We start from the raw sequence: 7815 nt of genomic DNA on the forward strand, positions 1-7815 counted from the left end.
CTAAAGTTGTTGTATACACAGACCATGCGGCCCTGAAATATCTTTTATCCAAGAAAGATGCTAAGCCACGATTGATTAGATGGATTCTTCTTTTGTAAGAGTTCGATTTAGAGATAAAAGATAAGAAGGGGTCTGAAAATGTGGTAGCTGATCATTTGTCTAGGCTTGTTACCCATAGCACTATAGAGGCTATACCAGTGACCGAGACATTTCCAGATGAGCAGTTGTTTGAGGTCTCTTTAGCTTCACAGTGTCCTTGGTATGCAGATATTGCTAACTACTTTGCTGTAGGACATGTGCCTTCTCAGTGGAGTGCTCAGGACAAGAAGAAATTCTTTGTCGAGGTGCGAAACTTCATTTGGGATGACCCGTTGTTGTTTAAGTATTGCCCTGATCAGATTATCAGACGATGTGTCCCAGACAGGGAGCAAAAAGGTATACTTAAGTTTTGTCATTCTGAGGCATGTGGAGGTCACTTCTCTGGTAAGAAGACTGCCTTTAAGATCTTGCAATGTGGTTTCTATTGGCCTTCAATTTTTAAGGATGCATATCAATTTTGCAAAGCATGTGATAGATGCCAAAGAGTAGGATGCATGACCCGTAGAGACATGATGCCCCTTAACCCTATATTGATTGTTGAGTTATTTGATGTTTGTGGTATTGACTTTATGGGCCCTTTCCCTTCTTCTTTTGGTTATGTGTATATCTTAGTTGCAGTTGATTATGTATCTAAGTGGATAGAAGCAGCCCCACGCAAGAATAATAGTCATAGGGTGGTCATAAAGTTCTTGAAAGAACACATTTTTGCTCGATTTGGCACCCCTAAGGCTATTATTAGTGATGGAGGTAGTCACTTTTGCAATAAACCATTTGAAAGCTTGATGCGGACATATGGAATAACGCATAAAGTGGCCACCCCCTATCACCCTCAGGCAAGCGGGCAAGTGGAAGTGTCTAATAGGGAGATAAAGCGTATTTTGCATAAGACGGTAAACCCGAATCGCAAAGATTGGTCCTTAAGACTAGTCGATGCTTTGTGGGCATATAGGACAGCTTTTAAGACCCCTTTAGGAATGTCCCCTTTCCACCTTGTGTATGGCAAGGCATGTCATCTGCCAGTAGAGTTGGAACATAAGGCATATTGGGCCATAAAACGGCTCAACTTTGACTTAGACAAAGCATGAGCAAAGAGGAAGCTTGATCTTAATGAGCTTGAGGAGATTAGGAATGAGGCTTACACGAGTGCCAAGATTTATAAGAGTAGAATGAAGGCATTTCATGATAAACGAATTCTTAGGAAGACGTTTGAACCTTTACACAAAGTTCTTCTCTATAACTCTAGGCTCCATTTATTTCCCGGTAAATTCAAGTCTCGTTGGACTGGCCCATATATTGTGATGACCGTGTTCCCTTACGGTACCGTTGAGATCGAGGATCCCAAAGATGGCAATTCTTTTAAAGTGAATGGCCAACGGTTAAAGCCATTTTTGGACCTTGAAGACCTGGAAGTTGAGACTACCCCATTGGTTGATCCGGTGTACAAGGATCAATCTCCCTCTCATGTTGGTCAATCCTGTACATCAGGGTTGACCCCCCTCTCATAGTCAAACCTCTCGGAGTCGATGTTTGTGGGTATTATCTCTAGAAACCCTCCACGAGACAAAACTCGTGCTCTCGTGCATACGAGAGACTCAAAGGCTAGTTGCATAGCTTGATGCAATCGAGTGATCCGGCGTGAGTGGTCATTTTTATATGGTCATGCTTATGCTTCATTCTTATGTTTTATATTGATGTGTTAGGAGTGTTTCTCACTTTGTATACTTTTGGGACGTGGTTCGTTCCAAGTTTGGGGACGGCGATGGGCTTATCATCAACTTGGAACTCGAATACATAAGTCTTGGTAGTATCAATTTTTATCTCCGTCGGCTATGGTAATATCCTTCCACTCTTCTCTTCAACTTATTGTACCTCTTATCTTTTGGTGAGTATATGCTTAGAACATTGAGGACAATGTTAGTTTTAAGTTTGGGGATGGGGATACGACCGTTTAGTTGCATGACATCATGACCTTCGATTTCAAAAGGCAAGAGGGTTCAACAAATTGACCAAATTTGAAAATTTTTGGGTAGATTTGGTATGACTCTAGTGGTATTTTTAAGTATGTTGATACATGTGGTTCTTTCTTGATAAATCTTATGCATGTTCTTAGTCTTTTCATGAATGTTAAGTCCTTTGGTGTTGGTGTCTTATCATGTGAGTAGCATCTTAAGGAAGAAGGAACACTTCTAAGTGACCTAAAATAGTCATTAGTGGAGACTTCAACCCATGTGAGATATCTGAGCCTTTCTAATTCTTTTGAGTGTACTCTTCCGCGCTAACTCCGAGTAGAATGAAGAGCTACTCAACTTCGCAACTTCCAATTGAGCTTAGACGATCTCATGAGCTCAACTTCCTTAGCCACTAGGAGTGACATCAGGATAGCGAATAAACCTTACTCTTGTAGTCCACGAAACCCAATAATGGTGTCAACTTTAGGGAAACGGATACTCCACCATCCATTCATCATACTACTCCCGAGAATGAAAGCATGAAAAGTAAAGAAGAAAGAATGTGAAAGCAAAGTGTGAAAGTAAAAGTGATTTGTTGAGAATACTAGTTTGTATTTTTGTTTTGGTGTTTGGTTATTTGTGTAAAAAAAAAAAAGCAAAGAAAGGAAAGAAAGTGAAAAAAAAGTGAAAAAAAAGGAAAAAGAAAGGAAGTTGTTTTTGTGCAAAAGTTCATGTGAACTTTTAAGTGTTTTGACTGTTGTGGAAAATAAAGTATTCAATGCAAGAAGTCCAGTTTAAAGGTTGTTTGAGTGTTCTTTTATCATTGAAGGCGTCGACATTCTCGGGATTTCATACATCTTCCATTTCATCACTAGTATCCGTTTACCTTTAGGAGACATTATTAGAGGGTAGAGTGGGTGAGAAGGGTGAGTGAGCTTCCCCATTCCGTTAGTGGTTATTTCCATTCCTAAGAGATCATTTCGTTTTAGAACTTGATATCCTCATTTAATTTTTTTATGTGTTGAGTTTACTTTATTCCATGCTCACACATGAGAGTAAACCATTATGATTCGTTTTTGAGTGATTTCATGTTTAAGAGCGTATAACCGTGAGGCCAAAGTCGAGGCGAAATGTGCTATGATAGGAAACAAGGTTTTGTTACTTTAGACATGGATGATACTTATGATGATGGGATACTTGCATTTGAGTACAAAACTATTAGTGAGGAGACTCTTAGCATGTTTTTGTGTTTATTGGTTTGATTCATATGTTTGGCATACTTAAGTCTCTCACTTGTTGATCATCACCTTATTTGCATCGATAGTTGGACTCTTATGTCTTTTGGAAATCTAGAACTTTGTGGGTGTATTCACTGGAAACCCTCACGAGACAAAACTCGTCCACTAGGGGTAACATAGGGGTTTAACAGCTTGTTGCATACGCTAAATGAAACCGGGATTCCTCCGAAAGTGAGTTAGGATTTTACTTTATTGTTTTGTTTTGTTCGTTTGCTCGAGGACTATCAAATTTTAAGTTTGGGGATGTTGATGTGGTGTGAATTCACCACATTTATGTCACTTAATTTAAATGAGTTAGTCTATTTTATACTTTTATTTTGATTAGTTATAAACTTCTTTTGATTAGGTACTATCTATGGAGTTGAACAAAAAAAACGGATAAAAATGGAAGAAAGGCGCTTGAAGGGCGAATTGGTCATTTGGACTAGAGACGATTCAGTAAATTTGTGTAAAAGTCCAACGGTGAAGACGAGAATCGAATCGGAGTTCGGATGAAAAAGTGGTGATAGAAAAAAGTCGATGGATATTTCGGTCTTTGCTAAAAGTTAGAAGATGTAGAGAATGATGAGGGCACCCACTTTAATTTCTTAAAGAGAAGCAACAGCCCAAATTCCAAGCCCCAAGAGCCCAAGAAAGAGGAAGAAAGATAAGTTTTATGAGCACCCCTATTTGGCCCAAGTCAAACAACCAAGGCAAGGGACCTAGGTTTTTGTCTTGGAAACAAAAATGAGAGGAGAAGACTGATGGAGGGGACACGATTTTTAACAAGGAGGTCTTGAGGGTTCTTGTGAGGCGATTTTGAGAGAAGGAAGAAAAGAACGGCTACATAGAGAAACCAGGGACGGATATTGGGAGGATTTGGTGGTGGCGGTTTTGATTATCTGGCTGGGTTGTTTCGAAGGCTGGTATTTGGTGGTGGTTTTGACGGTTTTGTGGAGGATTTTGAAGGCTGTTTTGGTATTCAAAGGGGTAGTTTAACGTGGCTGTTTTGGGTGAGATTTAAGATGTAGATTTGGGTTTTTGAAGGGCGGTGTTGGCTGGATTTGAAGTTGGTCTGTGGCCGAGAATTGAAGTGAGGATTGGAGCTGTTTGGACAAGAGAAGTGGTGAGCAAATCAAGTTGGACTAGGGTTTGTTTGGCTGCAGTGTTAATCGAATTTCAGCTGGGAAAACCCAAAACCTCTTCCATTTTCTCCCCTGTTCTTCCATTCTTTTTACTTGTTCTTTATCTTATTCAACAACTCCAAAAGCATATTAACTTGTGTTAAGTTACTTTTGTCAACTCATTTGTGATTCTTAGTATTTCAAATTATAAAATCATGTGTGTGGTTTCTTCTTTAACCTTGAATCTCAATATTTGTTTGACCATGAGTAGCTAATCAATTTGTTGAGGTCTAGGGATGAAATCTTGATATGTTTATGTATGTGTTTGTTTGATTAGATTAGTATGTTTGATATCTCTATCATGTTAGGTTAATCGGTTAAACTTGTTTCATGTCTTATGTCAAGCATATGTCATATAGTTACTTGTTAATCGATCTTTCCGATCTAGACTCGATGTTAATGGAATATGATGACCCTTTGACTAGTTATGACCATTAGGTATATCTAGCACTTAGAGCATCTAATTTAGAGTCGAGAAGACTCAAACTTGAGAATCGACCCAAACAAGCATCTACGCAAATATATCTCGATGGATTCCCGAATCCTTAACCTCTCTCATATTTAGAATAAAACCCTAGTCTCCCGAGAATCTTTAGTTAATTGTTCAAGTTTACGTATTTCTCTTCTATTTCTTTTTGGTCAATGCCTAATTAAAACCCCCCTCTTTACTTTATTTGTTTATGTTTTTCTTCCTTAGTCATCCTTTCATACAAAAATTCCTATTACTTGTTCCGATTTAGGTTTTAGTCACTTTAATTCTCTTTAGCTTGTATTTTAGTTACACTTGCAGTCTCGTGGATCGACCACGGTTTTACCGGGTACTACTTGATACCACCGCTTAGGTTTGCAACCTTTTCGGGTGCATCAAGTTTTTGGCGCCGCGGCGGGGATAACAACGTGTAGCTTAGATATAAGTATTATTTTCTTTTATCCTACATTCTAATTAGTTTTGTTTGCTTTGTGTTTGTCAGAAAAACAAAAATAACAAAAAGAGATCGAAAGGAAGAAGTTTGGGGATTTCGGAGAAAAGTGGAAACCCGACTTCAAAATCAAACAACAAAAGGGGGTAACGAAGTTCTATCTTTTATATTGTCTGACTCTTGTGTGTGTTTGTGAGTGCATTTTGTTCTCTCTTTTTGTGCATGAATAGTTGGATTAGGAATAGTCATAATCGTTCAGAGAGGAACATAGAGCTTGGTAGCACGTCTGAGTCTGACCACAACAATCATCAGTCGGACACTATGGAGGACCAAGAGAGCACACATGGTAGTGAGGGTCATGAGATGAACCCTCCTATGAGGAGCTTGAGAGATTACTTGCAACCCGACCGAACTAGTCAACCATCTTGCATTGTCCTTCCTATGCATGTTGGCAACTTTGAGATTAAGCATGGTGTCATTAACTTACTCCCGAAGTTCCATGGCTTAGAGTCAGAAAGCCCTTACCTTCATCTGAAGGAATATGACGAGCTCTGCTCGACACTCCGACTCGATGGAGTGCCCGAGGACATCGTTAAGCTTAAGCTATTTCCTTTTTCATTAAAGGAAAGAGCTAAGCAATGGCTTCATTCTCTACGCTCTAGATCAATAGGGAGTTGGAAAGAGATGACCACACACTTTCTTTAGAGATTTTTTCCCACTCATAAAACGAACACATTGAGACGGAGCATCATGAACTTTTCACAAAAGGAGCATGTGTCGTTTTATGAGTGTTGGGAAAGATTCAAAGAGCTCATAAATTCTTGCCCACATCACGGTTATGAGGTGTGGAGGGTTATCAATTTCTTTTATGATGGTCTATCCTCCACCCAAAGACAACTTGTAGAAATGATGTGTAATGGGAAATTTATAAGTAAAGATCCCGAGGATGCTTGGGATTATTTCGACCACTTGGCGGAAAATGCCCAAAGGTGGGACATATCCGATACAAATGATCGAAGTAAACCCAAGGCTCAAATGAGCTCAAGGGGAGGGATGTACCTTTTAAATGAAAGTGATGATGTGCATGCAAAGTTAGCCAATTTGACTAAACAGGCGGAGGCCTTAAAGGTTAATGTTGTTAGAGCACCGGAAGCTCGTATAGTTGTTTGTGATGTTTGTGATAGCATGGACCACTCCACTAGAGATTGTCCTCTGTTGGTCCATGAACAAGTAAATGTCATGAATAACTACAAAAGGCCATTTTGGGGGTTTTTGGAGACATTTACATTTATGTTGAAGACATTTGGGATTCTGTTTCAAACATCTACACAACATATGCAAACATTCTGTTTCAAAATATTGTTCTTGGTATAAAATTCATATACAAAAAGTAGAGTTTCTAAGACAAATAAACAACATATGCAAACATTCTAATCAATGTTGGAGACATACGAAAGAAATGGCAACTACAATTGGGTTCGACATGATTCACATATCATTATTTTGAGAAATAGCAGGTACTCTATCCGGTTCCATCTTTATCATTCTATCCGGGTGGGTTCTGTCACGACACCCTATTTATCATTCTCTCAGATAACATTATCCCCCTGGTCATCCACAGTGTTTAGGGATTTGCTTGTATAACAAATAACACAAGATACAATGTTCTAATTGATGTGTTTGTGTCGGTATAACAAATAACTATTTAAAGATTAAGATTTATGTTTATAACACGACAAAAAATGCTCACAAAAACATGATTTTGTCTGTATAACAAAGAAAAATGCACAAGAATCAACACAGAATTATATGCCTACGGGAAAGACATAATTGCACAAGACATTTCTGAGAATGCACATGACAAATTTGTAAATGTTTACAAATGTCGAAAAATGTAAAAGACGAAATATTTAAAATTAAGCATTATGTTAACAACACTACAGAAAATTTCGAAAAATATTTACAAGTGCTCAAAACATATGTAAAAGTGTTTAAAACACCAATCGATTTCTGTAAAAAACAGAATCTTATTTATGATGGTAACATCTATGAAAAAAACTAAAGCATTTTTGAGTGTGCTCGCTGTTTTAACATCGTTTAACAACATATTTTAAAATGTTTAATGCACCAGTCAATAGATTTGAAATTGTACTTTTTGATTCTTTTGAAAAAAAATTGTTTGTAAAGCTTTCTCACACTATTGTTTTTGAAAGTATATAGTGTGGAAGTAAAGCCCATAGACTTCATAAGAAGATTTGTAGCGCCCCAAATCCCAAATCTCAAGACAACCGCCTTGAAATCGAAGATTTAAGACCTTCAAACTGGATCCACGAGCGACGCCTACCATGAGAGCACAATCAATACCTGAAAAAACAAAATAGCTGGG

At 38.2% G+C, this 7815-nt stretch overlaps 1 long non-coding RNA gene across 1 annotated transcript; it reads left to right on the top strand.

Annotated features, from left to right (window-relative positions):
• The first annotated feature begins 3806 nt into the window (after positions 1-3806).
• Positions 3807-7376, top strand: LOC147549475 (uncharacterized). Its single transcript, XR_015237201.1, has 2 exons — positions 3807-4451; positions 5481-7376. It is a non-coding gene; the product is annotated as an uncharacterized LOC147549475 (long non-coding RNA).
• The last annotated feature ends 439 nt before the right edge of the window (positions 7377-7815 follow it).

Source organism: Eschscholzia californica, unplaced genomic scaffold (genome assembly GCF_041429995.1).
Source record: "Eschscholzia californica isolate CP2 unplaced genomic scaffold, dmEscCali1.0.p SCAF_3, whole genome shotgun sequence".
NCBI lineage: Eukaryota > Viridiplantae > Streptophyta > Magnoliopsida > Ranunculales > Papaveraceae > Eschscholzia > Eschscholzia californica.